Below are 21,090 nucleotides of genomic sequence, written 5' to 3'. Positions count from 1 at the left end.
GCACAAGACTATTTGCGCTTGGTATCTCGGTGTATATTGCGCTTGTGTGTGTGCGTGCCACATGCAGAGCCATCTTCGAGCTGGCCTGACAAAGGAGCGCTCTGTGACATACGCAGTATTGCCTGCGATTCCAATCGAATGGATCCTAATGAAATTAGCAAGACACAGAGCCACAAACACAAGCGCGTGCATTTGCTGAAGGACGCGTGTATGTATGAGTGTGTGTGTGGGTGTGTTAGACATTCCTTAGTGCATTTCGATAAACAGTTATCAACGCTTTACATTGCTGCAGTGCATTGGACACCGGCACACCCGGTTATGTGCGTCAAAGCAGTTTGCATGGCAACCAGGCGTCCTCGCTGCCCTCTCCGCCGCTTGGTACGGAGCATAAATTCACGATTCACCTGCGTGTTGTTTACGGTGTTTGCTGGTTGTGCAAGTGCTCAGCAGCCCGAGTAGCGGCAGTGACGCGTATCCATTGGATACATTTGTTGCCCTTCCGCCTTCCGAATGCCGATTACAGCGCCCTTGCCACACTCATCCGAGCCCCTGGTACTATGGTGCCGTTGCCGTTGCTATTTGCCGTTGGCTCTTTGTGAATTGGCATTTCATATTTCATATTTTGCGAAATGACATGGGCCCCCGTGGGTTGTCGCTTCTTCCGAGAGGGGAGGGGCAATAATTTCACTCATTTGGCCCTCTTAAATGGTAGCTGAATTAAGTACCCACTTAAGTGCTTGCCAGCATGTGTGCTTGCCTCTCACACGAATTGCTTGCTTGCCTTCACTGGGCTTTTGCATTTGCAGTAATAAGCTATTAGTTCTTGCTCAATTATCGGAGCAATGAAGTGCCAATTACAATTCTCGATTTGGCGGTTCGAAAGCCTGAGAATTACACAGATATGAGCTGGAAACCGACCGCAGTATCGAAATCTATTTTCTTCAGCTCCCCGAAATTAGAAAATAATATTTTTTTTAATTTTTATTTTATTTTGCACGAGGGGTAAGCCCTTACTTACGTTTTCAGAAAGGACTCTGGCGGACTAATTCCGATCACCCTTCGTTGAGGGAGCTTTCAACCACCTTGTGGACCAGCCTAGTGCTTTTACTGCTGCTAGAAGGATTTCGAACCCGACGCGGTCGCTCTCAACTCTTGAAGGCTTCTCCGAAATAAAAAGGTTTGTATGTGGACGCGTTGAAATTAGGGGCTCGGCTGGGCTCCCCATGATATGCACGCCACAATGACCCACTTAGTTTTGAACTGTTGACCATCCAGCCTTTGCTCTTTTATTTAAGCCCCGCTGTTCATTTGCGCATATTTGTTTTGCTGCTAAAATATGTCGCCTATTGTGTTGCTGTTATTATGTCTATTTATGAATAGTTTGTTTGAATTTATAATTGCGTGCAACAAAAGCAAATGTGATTTTGCTCAGTGCGTGGAAACTCGAAAATAATTTAGATGAACTCGCGGCGTCTGCTGTTTGTGACTTCGAAACTCCGATAAATGCACTCAAAATTATTCAAAAAAGCAAAAAAAAGCGAAAAAAACAAAAACAAAGACAAGTGTGGCATAATAGACAACAACACCTCCGCACAGCGTAACGCCACTCTGCAGCAATTAACAATTAATTATTTAAATTAAATGACAATTTACGCTTTTTCATGATTTCGGTTTGAAATTTATGGCGTAATGCCTTTTGCATTTGCCGGGAGCAGTTGTTGTGTTTGTTTTCCTGATGTTTGCCACAACTACAACAGCTGAAAGAGCTGTAGCTGCAGTCGCAGTCGCAGTCGCAGTATCATTTGCCGCGGCAGTTGTGTGCTTTTCAGTTTCAGTGTTTTTGTTTAATGATATAAAATGACAAAAATTAAATAAATTACCAATTCACACAAGGCAGTCACGTGTTAATATTTTAAATCATAAATAATATCAATTGCAATCAAGCGAGCCGCTGCTCGTGCAACACTGCAACACTGCAGTGAGCGTGAGTGTTGGCGCCTGCGGCGGGGCGCGCGATGCAAGTCAAGTGGCGGCGCCGCGGTCGGGGGGAATGGGGTTGCTGGGGCGGTCGCCCATGGAAACGGTGGATACAAGCGTTTGCGTGGGAAATGTGGCGAAAAGAGAGACAACGAAATCATATCTGCGCACTGTTGCACATAAATTAGCCGTGTAACAATATGTGCAGCATGCAACGCGCGCTGATAACCCGACAAGAGCCACCGGCGTTCCGCTGCCCGCTGCTCGCCGTTGCGCGCATTATTGGCGTCGAGGCGGCGGACTGTCAAACATGTCGAATGGAAAAATGTCCGACTCATTTGTTTGCAATCTCTCTGTTTAATTTACACATTTGCGACTCGCCGGTGAGTGTGAGTGTGTGTTGCGCTGCCACATCGATGACTGTCAATGTTTGTTAACAAACACTTGATGCATGTATAGGTGGTTTTTGCTATTGTTTACCTGGACTTGTTTATCCGCGTTCGCAGCAAGCGGCAGTTCGGATATACACACCCACACACACTCACATACACGGGCTTACATGCATATTGTGGCAATTATCCCTAGTCTTTCTGCTCTTTTTGCATTTTGTGCCTTTAATGTGAGGCTAATTTAACAAATTTCCAAATACTGTGTTGTTGTTGTAGCTGTAGAAGCCTAAAGTCCATCAGTCTACACATAAGAGTTGTAGTTATAGTTTGCTCCTCGACTCCGGGAAAATGAGGTCACGGAAATATTTAATTCATTAGTGTATAGCGTTGTATATCAGATCTTTTTGCCAAAATTGTTCTAGGGCTATGTGCGCTCTCCTGTAATGTAGTCAGTAATCCCATCCCTTTTCCGTTTCATTTAGAACGTATTTTATTACATGCCAGAGCCTCCTTTCCCGGCATATCTTGAAGTGAATAAGACGGACTAGTCATACCTAGGTTACCGTATTCCCTAGTTGTGCAAATATCACCGATACAAATAAAGAATTATATTGCGAAGAAACCTTATTGGAAGTTAGTTGTCAGTTAATCCCCAATACCTTTAGATTTCCTGTGGAAACCGAAATTCAGTGTATTTATGCCTCTACTGGGTTTTTTTTTCTTTTTTACCTTTCAACCGGGTAAATGGAGGAAGTCAACGTTGACAGAAAAAATATTTTGTGGTTGTTGTAGCGGCAGAAAACATTCCAGAAGTAATTTCGAGGAATGGAGAAAGGATTGACAGTCCTTGGCCGAATAAAAGTGTGGGTCCGTTCCGATTACTTGAATTCAACTGTCGTGGGAGTGGGAAAACTTAGTTTTTGTACTTGTTAAGTCAAACAATCATTGTTATTACATGCGGTATTGTCACTCCTTTCGCTCTTGGAGTTCAGTCTAGTTGGTCAGCCGTCTCGAGTTTAGCACTTCTTGTGGCCCGCTCGTCTATTGAACTCATAACTTAACACTCCGAAGACATTGCAACGTTTCTACCTCCAATGATCGTTTGTGGAGTTAAATAAGGGACCCAGGTTGACCCTTAAGTACTTGCGCAAAATTTTTAAACTTCTCCCTTAAAGTTCGACTTCTCTCTCAGCCGATGAAAATCGTCCATTTCGTAATTTTCACTATTTTTGACATCCACAGAGATTGAATGAAGGGCACTTCGAACTGATTGATACAGATGGCCGTACCCAATGTTCGGTGGTAACACTTCAATGCAAAATTGTTGCTTCCTCAGCTAGAATTCGTTGTCAGTACAATTAACGGTGCCTTTACCAGCAAACTCGCAAACACCCCAATTATTCCCTCAGCTCGCACGCTGAATGCAGTTCATTCATTGGATGAGCTTTGTATAGAATTTAGGCGGAACGCACCAAATTAGTTTATCCTTAATAACAGGGATCAATTTTCCAATTTAAGTGTTTGACTCTGAGCGGCGTAAATCTAGAGTGGAACTGCATCCGAAGCAAAACAACAACGCCAAGTGTGAATATAAAAACAAGCCAACGGTTTAATTGATTTCGTGATTTAATTAAAATTACTTTTTATTTCATAGGAAAAATTGAAATTATGTCATAAATAAACACACACTGCACCGGCCCACATACACCACATACACACATGGGAGCACATGCAGCAAACAGCAAGCAGTGGCGATGGACGCGAGCGTGGAGACGCATATGGATTTTAGTGCGTGGCAAGTGCGAATGGAATATTTTATGGCGGCATATTGCGCCGGCACATCGCCGCTTTGAGCCGCCATGCAACGCTGAATGATTGGCCCTTCCCGTTGGACACTCGTCTATTTGCTTGTCCTTTTGTTAGCCGGCTCTGCCGCCCAGCTGTTCTTCGATCGTATTTATTTGCATAAGGATTTTTTAATTAAAACTAAACGAAAATATAATTGAAAACGCGATTTACAGCCAGCCGAAGTGCTGAAAAAGCGACCGAGTGCACAACAAGCGGCGCCAGCGCCATACAAATGGAAATAATTATTGTTTTTTCACATCGCATGCGTAGCTGCGGACCCCACACTCGCACACAGCAGCATAAATACACATTAGCAGGACGAGCGCATGTGTGTGTGTGTGCAAACCGCAGGAAGTAATAACCAGCTGCAGTGTTTACACGAAGGCAGCGCGCGCGTATTTGTGTGTTGCGGTTGTGGGTGCTTAAATATGCTAAGGCAGCACACACTCACGCACTCGCGGCGGAGGCCTGGCGGGCGCGTAGTCGAGCGTGAGTGCGTATTATCTCTGTGAGTGACTGATTCTCGATAGCTTTGTGTCAGTAAATTGGCCACAGCTTTTTGCCAGTTGCAATGCGTTTAAGTGGCAAATGCGCGTAGAGCTAAAAAGCGGCCAGCACTTAGCATATGCAGGCGCTGGCATGGAAATATTATAGATATATAGAATTGCTGAGCGATTGCTGTGCAAAAAGTCCCGCCACGTCATTGAGGCCACGGGGCGTATGCGCAACTTTTACGGCGAGCAGTGAACTGATTCTTGCAAATCGAATAAAAGCTGCATTATTAATGCGCGCGATGTTGGCCATCAGCGATTTGGCCAACAACAGCGATTTGGCCAACAACAACTGCTGGCCCATCCATATTCATAGAGAGTTCTATGCGGAATGCTTTCCATCCATAAATAATATGAGGCAACCATGGCATTCTTTTTCCCACCCAGTCGAGGTCAGAAATGTTTGCCGCATATCATGTAATTGATGTTCTGCGGCAACTATTTATTGTTTTTGTTTGTACAGTTATGTTCCGATAGCACTTATGGTTTATTAGCAGCGAGCGCGCCGCAAAATATGCTTTGATATCAGCCGCGCGGTAATTAATGTGAGTGGCACAGTGCTGCGCAGTCATGCTACGGCCAGCCGCCTGCTCATGCGCGCCAACATAATTCTAAATTCGTTTACGCTAGAATTCAGCGCACTATTGCCTGTGGCGTCTCTGCCGGAGTCGAGATAAGACGCTTTGGAAACGAGCCACGTGTTAGCCGCTTGCGGAATCCTTACTCAAGCTCTTAAATAAATTTATTATTCTAAAATCCGTACTTACATATACATATGTATATATGTAGCTCATTATATGGTTGCCATTACAATTTAAAATTGTGTACTTGATTCCGTAAATTCAAGTCCTTCATTGTTCCTCTGTCGTAGTCTAGGGGTTGAAAAACTATTATTGCGCTTGGGAGACCAATTAGAATTCAGGATATGAGGAACGGGGTGCAAGTGCAGTAATGAGTCTCGTTGAGAGTGAGAAAGTGAGGAAATCGGTTTAATTACACACCAAATTACAGTCAAAATATTCGAATGAGTTTTTTTTAGCTCACATGACTTTCAGACTCGCTAGAGGGTAGTTAAAGCTGACCCTTCCATGCCACGCCTTTCGCTTGGTCCAACACTTATAAGAGCCGGTACCTGTGTTCGGTGAAAGCTGATGCCAAAGAGCGGTTGAATGTTCGTTTGATGTATATGTTGGAGGCAGCGCATCTGCCTGGACGGTGACGCCATTATTGGTTGAGTTAATTTATGCACAACATTAACGTCAAAATGTTTATTATAAATTTGCTCAAATCACAAATGCAAATCAAATGTTTCCAATCAAGCAAACATGCGTGTGCATGCATCCAATAATCGGAAAATAGAGCTTCATGTGCACAAATATTTACGTGGCAACACAAACACACACGCAAGCAGGGACAGACGCCGAGCGGCAATGGCGCGCGGGGCGGCTCGGCTCGGCTCAGCCAGGTCGAAACTAAAGCGATAAAAAGTAAAACTCGAATAGCGAAAATAATTATCAGCAATCAAAATTCGCATTCACGTTCGCCGATGCTCAATTGGCAGCTTGTTTGTACTTGCAACACGACGTCGGTGGCGTGGCTGCTGCTGTTGTTTGTTGTTGTGGGTGGCGAGCGGAATACCAGTCCGCCCATGCAAAATCACTTTAATTAACAACAATTAGTAATAGATATTTCACTTTTTGCACAGAGCAACACACACTCAGAAAAGTATTGATGCGCTCGGGCTGGCAGGTGCTTGCGGCTGCTGGTGCGGGCCTGTGTGTGTTTGCATGTGCGTTGATTTGTAAACAAATGGCCATCATAAGCCGGCAACCGCAGCTTGCCGCCAGTCGCTGCACCGGCTAAAGGCCCGCATGCGAATCGAACGGTTGCCCGTCCGCCCAGGAGTCAAAAGCAGATGGGCAGATCGCTGCATTACGGCGTCGGTGCGAGTGTGGCAGAAAAAGTCACAAAGCATATTTGCGCATTTGTTGGCACTCTGAAGTCGTCGCCGCAACAATTCCCAATAATTCGAATGGAAATTTATTAACAATAATTACGGGTTATTTGGCGCTAAATACAATCAACTTGATTTCAGTTTGGCCGGCGGTTGCCTTCGACCTCTGCGGCATGCGTTGCACGTATTCAATTCCACGAAGGGTGGCGAGGTTTAATTTAAATGGAATAAACTTTTTAATACTTTTTAATACGGGCTTGCGGCCAGCAAATAGTTTTCCAATAAACTCTGCGTCAAAATGATGATGAAAGGTGTCATATTTGCTTCAATACTTTTGCTTAATAAAAAGACGACCAACACCCCAGAGCCATGGATTGCACAGTGTTTGGCGAGCGGACAAAACTCGTTCGTAATAATCGTTGATATCTTAAACGCGACTTCCGTATAGTCACAAAGCCCTAAAATCCTCGAATGCTTCTTAAGATGGATCCATTGAGAGCGTGTCCTGATTGTCCTCTGGCCAAGTTAACGATATTTTGCATCTTTTGGGCTTAGACCGGTGGATTCAGAGATGAGATATAATGAGACGCCATTCCAGTACCCGAAAGCTCTGCTCCTCTTTGAGTGAGATAACTTTTGGCGGGTACTTCGATGATTCTCAAACATTGTGCCCTGTCGTCGGAGTGGGCGAAGCGTGCCGTTCCGTAATAAAACTTTTCCCATTTATATTTGTACAATTTTATTTCCATTTATTTAGAAGAATTCTATAACAGTGTCAGCTCGCACTGACAAAGTAAGAAAAGCGGCATTTCACACCGCTGCATGTAATTCTTGACACTGGCTGCTTTCAGCAACTTTCTGCATAAGTTCGCCTCATATTAAAAGTATGTTTACGTGTGTATGTACGTATATGAATGAGGGCACATCATAATCACGAAACATAAACTAAACAACTTTTGCTATTAAAAGACTGTCCACAACCCACGCTCACCCACCTGTGCGTCACGTTGTCCATTTTGAGGGCAGCCATTTTGTTGCGGTGGAGCTGAAATATTAAGATTTGCTCGCATGAGACATGACAAGCATAACCAAAGACCGCAAGCCGCAGAAGGGGTTAAACGTATGACCACACACTTTTGGAGGGATTAGTACAAGCCCAATGAAAATTAGATAATCAACGGAGGGAATGCGGGCGGGTGGCCGGCTTACCGTTCATATGGAACTGTCAGCGGGCAGCCAGTTGAAGACCTGTCAAACTAATGACAGGGTATGAATATGAATTGAGTTCTTCGGAATTTTCGGTTGCCAGCAGCTCATAAGATAAGCAAAATGCATTAGCTTTTGTCCGTTGAAATGTTGATTAGCTGCTAACAATTCCATTGATGGTCAAGACATTTAAATGGAGTTTTGTAAATACACTTCTGTTCGGTACTCAACTCAAATATTATCCTTATCGATTTGGCAATGGTTAGTGGCTGTGCTAGCGACTTGCCGATCCTACGCTTCATAGTTAACGGTGCATATGAGTTGTGCTGGGTTTAGTCTCGCCTGTTGGAATGTGGCTGTGTAGTTGTCAAACCTGACTGACTGACGGGCTGTCGGAGGAAAGGAGACACGAGCTTTGGTAAAATATACATTTAAATTCAATTCCACGCACACACAGCCGCCTACGAATTCGAATGCCGATCTATCTCTGCTGACAAAAACAATCCCTGGCGGTTGTCGGCTTATGCACCAAAGTGCTCCGGTCGCCTGGTGGCCGGTTGCAGCAGTTGGCGTGGTAATTTATCTAACTTTAAATATTACATGACTTCGTCGGTATGTTGATATTTTCATATTTAGAAATTTTGTGCATATTTTGACATTTGCACGCACATACACACATGCAAGCACGCATCACATATGCCACACTCATACACGCACATACAGCGAGGCGCAGCTTCAGTCAGACTTGCATGCTGGTGCTGGTGGTGGTGGCCGTAGTGCCTTGCTGGGCGGCTGGCGATGCTCTGCAATTGGCGTGTCGTGCCCCTTGGCCAGCCCGACGCCCCTCAGGGCCAGAGGTCCTGCCACTGCGTTTGCTCTTTTGCCATATTTGTGTGTGCAAATTTGACAAAATTTTGATGCGGGCTCACGTAATTTCGGAAAACTTTGACATCAAAAAAGTTGACAACTCAGCAGCAGCACCAGCAGCAACACTACCGACATGCACCAGCATCCATGCTGCACACCAATATGTGTGTGCGTGTGTGAGTGTTGGGGGGCATGTGTGTTGTGCAGCAGGGCAATAATAAAAATAACAAAGCTAGCCAAAAACAACAGCAATCGTAATTTGAACTGGAAGCAGCAACAGCAACAACCACAAAGCAAGCAAAATAGACATGCAGCAACGCACACCGCCACCTTCAATGGCCGACGCAGCCGGTGTCCATGGCGGTGGGCTGCAAAGCAAGCAAGAGAAATTGACTTAATAGCTCATCAATGATTCAAACGGAAATCCTGTACGTCCGAGCGTATCCTGTACTGCTGAGCAGCGGAAGAGCATTAGCGTCTGTCCAGTCGGGCGCTGGAACAATCGGACAATCAGACCATCGGTCGGGCGTATCATCGGGTGCACAGTCCCTCGGCTGAATGCATTGTTGTACCTGCAGCCACTCACTTCGCTTGCCGTGTGCGTGACTGAGTGCCTTCTGATGTCGTGTTGTCTGTGGCTGTGTGCATGTGTGTGCGTGTGTGAGGCGGCGTGTGAGTGATTACTTGAATATGCAAGTGTCTGCTATGCTCTTTACAATACCCACACATATCCACACATGCATGTGTTTAGACAGACGCCCAAATAGAAGGCTGTGTGTGGGCCTGCAATCAAATTTGCATTTCGTTATAGGACAATTGTTGCGGTTGAACTTCACAGCCCCAAGCGCCCCTTTAGGCCTTAGCCGAGGAACTGGGAAAGAATTTAATGAAAAGGGGTCGCATTCACTAACAGCACAAGTCCCTTTCACCGACATTCCTGGACTCTGGTAAGAACCGTATACAAGGCATAGAGAATATCGGTTCCTTAAAGATATATATAAGTTACCTTCGCGGGTTGAAATAAACTGGTGCGACGCAAATATCGTTATTTTGACGATTGGCGTAATTTCGGATTGCCTTTCTCATGTACAAACGAAGAGAACATATTGCGAGTGCGACATACCATTGCTTGGTCCTCATTGGGGACGAAGTATGTGAGACATAAAGTTTTACCTGGAAGAAAGTGCCACCACACCCATTTTTCAACTTGAAAACTTATTCTTATATAGATCTACTATCTCACGCACACTATCTAATACTGTGAGGGGTTAGCATATTTAAATCTTTACCATGCCATTAAATGGAAGAACGGCTCCATAGATGCTTAGCTGAGATCAGTTCTATTTCTATTTCAAGCTTTTGAAAATATATGTGCTCATCTTCGTTTACTGGAATTTGCAGTGTTTTTCGGATATCTGACCGTACAAGTTCCATATAAACCTTCTAAGGGAGCCAGCTCGAAATCATTGAGAATCACCGATGTGATAATTTTGACATATATAATTCCACATATATCCCGATGTTTCCCCTTCCTTTTAAGGTTTATGTTTATGCCGACCGATTTTTAGTATAAAACTAGGATTAATAAGCGAGTGAAGATTAACCCAGCGCACTTGTAAGCTGATTATTGGAGAGGTCATCAGTTTATATGCCCCCTTATTAGAGAATACATTTCTTAACAGCATCTGTCTCTCAGCTCTCGACAAAGTCAAACCTCCGGCTTAAAGTGGTCTTCTAAGAGAGCTTTAAAGTTGCAATGATCTGTGCTTTCCGAGGATATCACAACGCGCAGCAAAAATAAGAGAAACGCCGTTCGACTGAGATTCAAAACTGTGAACCCTGTGTTTGTGTGTCGCACTGAAGAACTGGGTAGTGTTCGCCCTGGCGACCTGCCAAAACATCCGCATCCGGAATCGGCAAGCATTACTGTGGCAATTGGTGCAGTCCTTGGACATTGTGCTTAGCGATAAACATAAGTAAAAGATAAGCCGCAACATAAGACACGCTCAAATGGCTGACATAAGTTGCCTCGTGAATGCATGTGTCCGTCTAACCACAATGAGCTGCTTTAAAGCTTCTTTGCATGTGACACACAGGCACTTGCATTGGATGCATGCCATATCGTAGTCGTGAGTGTTTGTATGTGTGTGGCGCTATAATACTGAGGACAAGGAACATAAAATGCATTGTAAATCAATTGAAATCACAGCGTCGCTCCAGTAAGTGTCGGCCGGGCTCCGAGCCAGGTGTCTGTGTGCTTGTGCGCCAGCAATTGATGCAGAGGGGTATTACAACATCGATAATAGGCATCTAAATGCAACTTTGTTATGCAGACCCCAGTCCTTAGGCCGCACCTAGAGGCCCACATATTTACTTGTGTGGCTGTCTGTTAGTGATGAGCCATCGGACGGCCATGCATGCCGCATTGAGCAATGAAAAGGTGACAACTGAATTAAATTCCTACTTTTACCCCGTCCGTGCCTTATTTATGAATGCTTAATCACTTTGTGGCCTGAGGTATTTCAGTAATTAGAATGGTAAAATTTCATAAATTCAAATTTACCAAGATAATGCTCTGATCTCCACATGTGTGAGTGTCCATGTGTGTGTGAGTGTGGGTTTATGCCAATAATACTTAAATACTTCTGAGAAAGTCGGAGGATGAGTGCGACATTTTTGCAGACATTTAATTGTTGTCCTTCGAGTGACTGTGGAGTTATTTCGTTTTGAGGTTATGCTCTAAATTTCTTTGGGCTTAAATACGGACAGAATATCAGGACGATAACTAATTGAGCTGAAACGCATTTGCATTTTACTTGGCGACTGTTCTTGTAAATTTGATTTTCGAGCCATGAACAAGTGATGCCATATTTGTATTAAATTCCTGGATTCTTATTTGCTTCTGGATTTTTCTTTTTGTATTTCCTTGTGGCTCTCAACACTAGTTACTTTTTCAATAGAGGACGCTTAGAGCTCCTAAAAATTTTCAGTATCCTTTGTGCCCTTGTACTTAACGGTTCATACGCTGAAACCTTAAAGACCTAGGCCAGCACAATGCGTGAACTACCTATGGCCAATCCATAAACACGCATTTGACGTCCATTGCTGTTGCTTCGCTAGTTATCCTTGCTATTTAACGCATTCATTCTACATCGCTGAATGTTCTTTTTTGCCTCTACCGCTTCTTCTCCCATGGCGTGTGCCGATATGTGCTCCTTGCTTTCCATGCGTCATTGTCAGTGTTCCGTTGACGGCCTCGGATTGTTGTCACAATGAGTGAAATATAACCGAAACGTCGGCTGTCAGTGCCGGACATTGCGAATTCGTCCTCCTCTCTGCCAAGAGGGCCCTTTGCTTATGTTCGCCAACTTTCGTCGGCGCAAAGTAATCGCCGTGATTCATCAGTCGATATGGACAGAGACTAGTTCGCCTGAATATTTGCATAAGGAGCGAAAGCAAGAACAAAGCAAAAAAGAAAATGATGAATGAGTCTGGATTATGAAGTGGAAGCTATGTACGAGTGAGCATGAAGAACCGAAAGTGCGTTCCAGACGCAGATATCAGAAGCTGTCAAATTGCATCGGAAAATGCCAAATATGGAGAGTGGTATCTGGGAACTAGGCGCAGCTTAATTTAAAAGAGAAAGTAGGCGGTCTTAACTTAAGGAAGGACTGGGTGCCTTTAAACTACTGAACTGAGCGTTTAGTTTGTGTAAACCTCTGTCATAGAAGACGCGTCATTTAAAGCCTGACGCCGTGGTTCGAAGGAGAGTCGGGGTAGGTGAGTCAAATGCAATGTAACGAGCTTGATGATCCATTGTCAAATGTGAATGTATGAATAAACGTGTGTGGCGGTGGGTGCTGCGTGCGTGCGTACGTCGTTGGCCACGCGTGCCTTGATGTGCATACAAATGTGGGGCCGGTCAACCATCCAACCATCCAACCCGCTGACCGCCAATCCGCGTCTATACATTGTCGTTGTGACCGGGTTCGGCTCTGGAAGGCTAAAGGCCGAGCATGTTCCGCCGCTTGAATGGCCAAGTGCCAGCCGCAAGACACCTTCTTCTACGCCGTTCGGTAACGTCGCGCCACGAAACTCGCATCGTTCGCATTCGTCATACTTAGTACGGCCGTCAGTGTGTGCGGGCATTTAGGTTGTGTGGGTATCATTGGAGCAACCTGAGAGTTATGCCAACAATGCGACTGTAGACAATCGGATCGAATGAACATTGTGCCGGCATGAGGGAGGGCGTAAGTGTGGTCAGCTTTCGAAATGTGACATATTCGTTGCAAGCCGGATGTGTAACGTTCGCATGTGGCATGGAATATTCAATTAGGAAACGTACGATGACAAAATAATTGCATTCAAGTGGCACTTGTATGTGTTTGTGCTGAACATACACCGCTACATATGCAAATATGTATAGGCACTTATTAACAAATGCATCCTTGCGAGGAAAATCTATCACAGAGTACCATTCCTAGGATGGTTAGACATTTTTCGGTGGCTAAACGATTTCGATTTTCACCTTGTTTCTTTTGAGCCAAAACGCGGAAAGATAACATATATTCCATAGCATTAGATAGAAGCCGTCCAATTACTGGAATATTTTTCTCACAGGGTCTCTTATGAAGTGCCACAATATAATAGGCTTGTGTGTGACGTAACAAATTGTTGCAGCAACATGTTGATTAAGGGGAGAAACGGCCGACGTTGGTCATCGATTGAACTTTTCGAAGGTTTTGAAAGGCAATCATCCAACCTGGGCTATGAATTCTGCATAAGGAAACCGATTCCCGTTGATAGATATCTCAAAGCGTGGCTAGATTTCATCTTTGCCTTTTACAGCTTTTTGGCTCTGAGAAGACTTTCCATTTTTCAAAACTCTTATGATAATTGTTCGGCACTAACCAATGTCTCTTTATTATTGCTCCAATAAAGGAAATCTAGTTATCCACATAATCTCTTTTAATGAACTTCTAAGTCTTTTAAATCCCATATTAATTGTGTGCAGAGGAGTGTGCTTCTTTATTTTTATGACAAAAGATCCCTAAACGCCTCATACACTTGTCCGCACAAATATGCCGACCCGAGTCTGTGACCATTTCAATAAACAACTTGAAACACCCAGCACTTTTCATAGTTTTCGTTGATGTACTTTTCTTTGATGTGACCTTTTCTTATGTCAGCAGCAGAAAAACTTTTCCTTTGACTCGTTCATTTCCAATCTCCCTCGAGATTGTAGCAGGCGTGCCCAGGCCCTTCGTTGCTTCTTGCGCCCAACCAGCCTCACATATCACTGTCAAATAATTTCGCATGCAATTGTCAAGTTTAAACTTTTCGCTTGTGATCTGCCTGCACTTAGTGCTCAAATGTCACCGGCAAACAACACAACTTCGCTCCACTGCCAAGCTCTGCCCGCTTGTACGCGACATAAGCTCAGCCCGGCCCGGCACACGCATTTGTTGTAGCTGAGTACTCATCAGCACTTTGGTGTGGCTACTTCTTTGTGGCCTGCTTGCACATTCGGCAGGATAATTGTCCGGCCATTTGACTTTGCTTTTATTTGCTCCTTTATCCCTTTTAAGTGATTCTTGCGAGGCAAGTACTTGGGTCTCGGCTTTACAACATCCACCTCAAAAGCATTCCATTTGAGTACCTAATGCAACATGTGTGTATGTGTGTGCGGCCGTTGTGCTGTCCTGTTTTGTATCGCTGCATACAGATAATAAATATAATGGTCACAGATATATCTACTCACACCCTAATAAGCTGCGTATGTGAATCTAGAGAGCGCTTTTATTGCTTTGCTTCTTCGGAGAAAACTCGACGCGTGTTTTTTAGCTGTTGATAGACGGACTGTTGCACTGAGCTGCCGGTTACAGTTCTCGACCGAACGCCAGTGATTGAATGGGCATACAATTTGTATGTCGCATATAATTTAGCCGATTTTTATTTTTTACTTAGTTCACCACTTCTGTCATAATATGCGAGTCGGATGGGAAAGTAGCGACGATACATGTAGAAAGTGCAGGGATGTAAGCACAAGAAAGATGCTGGAACACCTCCTATGTTTCTCTCTTTCCTTAACTAAAACTCGGCTTAGATATCCAGGCGTTTCGTAGTTGAACAGGCTAGATGAAATATCTATCAAGTTGCTTATAAAGTTCGCGAAAAGCTTTGAAACTCGTGCGGCGGGTGCTTCAGCTCAAATTAAACTGTACCTCCGACGTCAAAAATACTTTATATATATAGTATATGGCTACCCCAGAAATAAATGATCCGTAGAAAATAAATCATCCAGAATATGTGCCGTAGAAGGAAGTGCACTGTCAGGAGTACTATAAAGGCATTTTAAATTATGTTGGCAAGATGGCTGAATTCATTCCGGTTACGAACAAAGTTTTAGAAACACTGGAAATAAAAGAAAGGGCTGAACTTTCTTATCCCCAGATATGCCTTTTGGTGACTGTTTCCAAAAAAGACCAATATGAATTTCCTTCTACTCTCTTCTCTGCTGTGTACTATATAAGTGTTTTGAAGTAAGGCCAATTTTTGAACTATCACACTCTCTTCGTAGCTCTTCTAAGCTCTCGTACCTTTCGACGAGAGTTGAAATCTAGGCTACAATTTAAAAGTTTCTTTTTCCTCTTAGAGCCTCCTTGCCGCTGATCCGCTTGGTGAGCGTGTGGATACTCCTTTGAAAATGAACACCAAGCACTCAATACAAATACAACAATTGGCAATCTGAGTGAGCCGCTGATTTCACTATTCTCGAGTTGAGTTTCCGAAAGAATTGCATTTATTTATGCTAAATGTGTAACAAATCTGATTACAAATTATTCGAGCGACAGCGCATCAGTGCCGCCTGCCTGAGTGGTCCATTATTAACATATTGTGCGTTCGCGGGGGAGGGGTCGAAGGGGATTTATGGAAAAAAATGTGCAAAGAACAAACGGGGATATGAATGAATGAGTGAAATGATTTACAAGTAAAAGTGAAGCGAAAACCAAATAAAATTATGTACCAACTCTCGTCCGAAACTTATGTGCAGTTCAGTTTGCTGTTGGAAAACTTTCCTTTTGCGTTATTCAGTAGAAATCTCATCTTCAGTCAAGTCAAATGCGCTGCAGACGGCGCTCATACATACCGATTCATAAATTCGTACTTACGCATATATATATGTATGTATGTATGTTCGTGTATGGCGAAGGGGGGAGTTCGGGGCATCCTTCTGCCCATGCAAACTTGATGCGAGCGGCGACGTGCAGCTCAAAGACACTTCAGCGCCAACATGTAGAACAGGGCCTTGAGGGGGCGCATATGTGTGGGAAGCGCGTCCTTAGCTGAAAATTAACTTATAAAAAATTATGTGAAAAAATCCCAGCACGTCAGCTGGTTTGATACGCAGACAGAATTCATTACAACGCGAAAACTGACAAATATTCCACGAAGCGAAAGTAGACGAAAAATAACAAGAAGATGGAGCGACGCGAAGAAACAAGTCTCAGCATATCAAAAAGAAAATCAAAGGGGCATCCAGCAGAGGCGCGTGGAGCTTCTGCTTCCGAGCATGTGTCTGACGAGCAGCCGCACAGTATGGTGGGTGTTTCGGTTGTGTGGGCGTGGGGCGAGTGAGTGCGAGCCCGATCCCTTATATATGGTACGCATTCAACATGAATTCACTTATTATTCCAATTTGTTGTACTATTCATACCAAATTTGAGTTGTTAGTGTGTTTCTGCTACTAAAACTTTTCCAGTTTTAACAACGTTTTGGGTGTTTACATGAGTTTGCTGGCGCATATTGACTATCGGATGGCTGGCGGGTTGGAAGACGGCTTGGTGGGTTGCTTGGTTAGTTGGCACTTTCCCCCCATTAGTTGGCAATTCATATGAGCAGCGACGCAAACTTGAGCAGTCGCACGCCTTCTTCGTCGGATCTGTGGAGCTTTCACGCCGAGATTGGCCGACTTTGAATTCTCATCAAAAAGTCTAACTATATTCCAGTTTGTGTCGCTGCGCATGCAATCGCCCGCTTCCCGCAGTGCAGTATTTTCTGCGGCGACGAGGATACACGCGATGTGCTTTGCTCCACCATTCCCTGCTACCGTGACTGTAGCAGTGAGTTGACTTTCGGTTCGATATCCGGCGCCCGCTTAGTGAAAGTGTCATTGCACGTTTGAAGCAGCGGCACGGAGCAGCAGTGACGACGTGGACGAAGCGGAGTTTGGGGCTCGAAATGGCTGTTTCTAATGATGCTACGTGTTTTTGACATCGAAATTTCGGTGCTTAAAATCACACATTGCTCGTCTTGCTTCACACGACACCGCAGTACCAGTGTTTGCAACATTTACCCCAACAACAAACCGCGAGTTATTAGAGAAGCTCTGAGCTTGCAGCGAAGAGCTGCAGGTGGAGTTAGTCTGTTGGCTTTGTAGTAAGATACGTACGCAGTTTGTGGCTTCGTTATGGTGGTGGGCGGCAAGCTGTTCCCCGGCACTTAGTCTGATATGAAAAGTTTTCAAGGTCTTTGATTAAATTGAGCGAAATTACATTAAGGGCACTAAACGAAAGCGGATTGCAAGTTGAATGCTTGAGCACACATTTAACGATCATCCGAATGTTGTTGGTTGCTGCAAGCGTATGCACACCATGGTTCATCTTCGCAACGGGTGCATTAACTGTACATAATACACCATAACCGAAGAAACAGCGAAAATCTGTTGCAAAGAGTGGCAGTTACCTTCGGCGGGAATGTCTAGTAAATTGTCAAAGCGAATTGTTCCATGGTAAACAGCGGCAGTAACTTTTTATGTATTATTTAAAGCCGCCCATGTCCTCATAGAAATTGCTGAAGTGTTGAATGGAAGAAAGTGCCGATCTTATATAATATACCAAAATTTCTAAATCTAATATTAGCGTTTACTTTCTCGTTTTAGAATTTCCGGTGGTATTGAATCTCCAACCAACCTTACCTGCCGAGGCTAACTGCAGTTTTTATTACATTATATACTATAAAGCTCTTTATGGTTCTGCCTCAGCCATGATTAGAAGTCATGTGCGGTAATGTCATACATATAGCTTCTTATAACTGAAGATGTGTTTTATTTTCGTCTTTCCCTAATGTTTATTATTATATGTTGTTGCATTAAAGGCAAAAAACCGCCCAGCACACTTTCTTCTTCCTTGTGTGCTTTTTGCTACACCGCCCAGTTCTTCGCTTTAATTCAAGGACCTTCGAATTCATTTTCTAATTTTATCATAAATCACCCGCCGAAATATGGAATTCATAACGGTGGGAGAATTGTGCGCACACTTTCGCTTTCCAGCTAAATCAATCAAGAGTCATCGGGTGAACAAAGCAAAGCGGTACGCCCTGCCAGCCATGCCAAACATGCCACTTATCCAGAGAAGCGGTTGCGCCTGCATGCGTCCCCCACGCCCTCCGTTAGCCTAGAAAGCGCGGCATGCGCTACCAAATCCAATTCGCTGAGTAACAGACATGAGCATAATTCAGTTAATTTCAATTTTCCACATCAGGCAATTGTCAATATGTAATGACACCAAATAATGGGTTGGTCCTCGGGTGCGCTTCCGATAAAAAATGATCAAAAGTCAGAATTCAATAAAACCAACATTAATAAAATTAAAATTGAAAAGCGAAAATATGAAACGAGAAGAGGAAGCAAAGCAACTTCATTTTATATCGGAGAAAACAAAACCAGATCCAAAGGCAAGAGGAAAGACTTCAAAGTCGAATTTTAAGAGAAGGAGGGTGGCCAAGAAAATTAATACGTCTGAATTCCGTAGTCAATGCCAAACTGGCGGCGTGAAATGGTTTGTGAGATGATTACCAATGGGCAAAGTGAAAGAAGTGAGAAAGGGGACTACGTACAAGGCTCATAATCGAACTTATTGTGCTGCAGCAAAGTCAATACTTCAAAACTCATTGAACCAGTATCGAAGTGAAGTCAAAACAAGTATAAGAACTACTAGCAAAACAAAGAGGAGGTAGCGAAACAAAAATCCGACAACTATTCGAAAGTTCAAGAACAAAAGTTTGACTGCACAAATCCAATAATAATGCGAATTATGCGGGCGAACTCATCGCTGTCTCTGCTTTTCCGCAGTTATTCAGAAATAGCGCCATCGGCCGCACCAGTGGCGCTGCCAATATGCCAACAGCAGAGTGCCATATGCAACCGGCCGAGAGAGATGATGAACGACGCGGACGCGGACGCAAACGGCACACGGACACCCGGCGATTGCCAAAGACGACAATGACTTTCGCTAAGAAGACGGCCAGAGATCGGTTGCTGTCGTTTGAGCTATTATTGCTGTCACACACACACACACCTACCCGACACTTAATATATGCTTTACTCTGAAGAGGAGTGCCGCTAGCTGTTCCCATCTAGATACCGCCGCATTTGCCATTTTTGCCATTTACTGTTCGCTATTTGCCATATTCAAAATGTTGCGTTCGAAGTCATAAATCATAAAATTGCTGCAGGATATTTAATCATAATCACATAAAAAATAAACGGATAAGTAAGCAAATAAAATTGCAATTTATTAAATTCGACTCGATTGGTAATGGGCAGGTCAGAGGTAACGCGCCTCTTCAGGCGCGGTTGCAATTGACTTCGCGCCCTGCGGAAAATGCTTTGGGTGTGTTCGGCTTCCGGCTGTTGAGTGGATGTCGTTAAGTGGTGGGCGTTTATCTCTTTTAAGGCTGCCTTCTTGGAATTAATGATTTTTTTATTTGAGGACAAGATCCCAGTTGCTAGAAGAAGAGCAAAGAGTTGCTACACAACAGTTTTGAAGAGCTTTCGCTTTGTTGCAGTTTTATTTAGAATATTCGTGCTCAGTTTTGAAGCTGATAATCTCAGCGATATGTCTGATTGAAACTTCAAGGTTATGTATGAATGCCAATGAACTCTCGATAAGTCAAACTATCGCCTAAAAAGAGTTACACAATTTTAGAGTCCCCTCTTAAAAAAAATTATTATAAAGGCGTCTCTGTACATTCAAATAGAAAATTAAGTCGACGGAATTGGATGTCGATATATCAATGTCAAGAGTTATTCGAGATGATTTCTACATGACAGCCTACCGTTAGTCAACTGGTCCTCTGAAAACGCGCTTGAAGCACATTAAACTCCACAGATGCAAGCAACCACCAGCCAGAAGTGGCTGAAAGCCAATCTTTCGGGCTTCATAACTCCAGATGATTGGGCGTCCGAAAGTCCACACGGAAATTTGGAGAGGCTCAAGAAATCTTTGATGCTCCGATTAATACGATTTCGAATAAATTTTGTATATAGAATTAACTTTCTTAAAAAATATGTTATTGTTTCATTTTTAAAACCGCTTGTGGTTGTAACAGGTCTTATGGCAGGACTACGTAACTTTGCTTAAACATGATTTCCGAAATTTTGTACTTTTTCATTAGCACTTTCGTCGTTTTTTTGCTCAGCTTGCCCGCAATACAAGGCTTCAGCCCAATTTCCGGAATCTACAAAAAACTGTTAGTATTTCTCCGTAATTTATTCTATATGTAGCAGATTGTAGTTAAACAGCCCACCTATTTATTATGGAAAAGGAAAAAAGTTGTGATTCTGAGGCAAAAATCGGCACATGAACTCAAAATACGCTGTCGTGAATATTCCGTTTCTTTTCGATGACATCTCAGCCCGTTAGACCATATGTACATGCAGCGTGGTGTGTGTGTTGGAGCGAGTGGGCCTGCGGGGTTCTTGCAAGGTTGTCACCGTATTGTGCTTCTTGTCGCCGTCAGCCGTTTGTTGTTCGCATGCTTTTTGTCTTCCCTCAGCGCATACGAAACAATTTTTTGGAGGAGTTTGTTTTACACGAATTTTGTCATAAATTTCGAAATATTTGCTCCGCAAAACGAATGGGCGGCACTTGTCTCTGCCCCCTCGACAGCTTGGCAACTGCAAACGTCTGCGTATAAATGCTTACGTACATCCGCCACACATGCAGACACACACTCCGTCACATAAAGAGAGCCTTCGGTGTGCCAAAGGACAAGGACAGTTTACTGAGGTCTTCTTCACTGGATCATATTAGGGAACTACTAACTGCTATGCTGGTGGAATGGTATGAAGCATAAAGTTAAAGAAAGAGCGGAGCATAGGTACAAACCGGTATGGGGACTGAGTTAAAAGCCAAAGAAGTTTCTTGTCAAAAACTTTGTCAAACAATAACAATGGTAATTTCAGCATTAGCAACAAATTCGAAATTCGCTTAGAGGGCGATCAGGAATAGGAAGT

The sequence above is a fragment of the Bactrocera neohumeralis genome, chromosome 5, assembly GCF_024586455.1.
Source record: "Bactrocera neohumeralis isolate Rockhampton chromosome 5, APGP_CSIRO_Bneo_wtdbg2-racon-allhic-juicebox.fasta_v2, whole genome shotgun sequence".
In the NCBI taxonomy this organism is placed as follows: Eukaryota; Metazoa; Arthropoda; class Insecta; order Diptera; family Tephritidae; genus Bactrocera; species Bactrocera neohumeralis.
The sequence above is the reverse complement of the archived record's forward strand: the minus strand, read 5'-3'. Positions refer to the sequence as shown.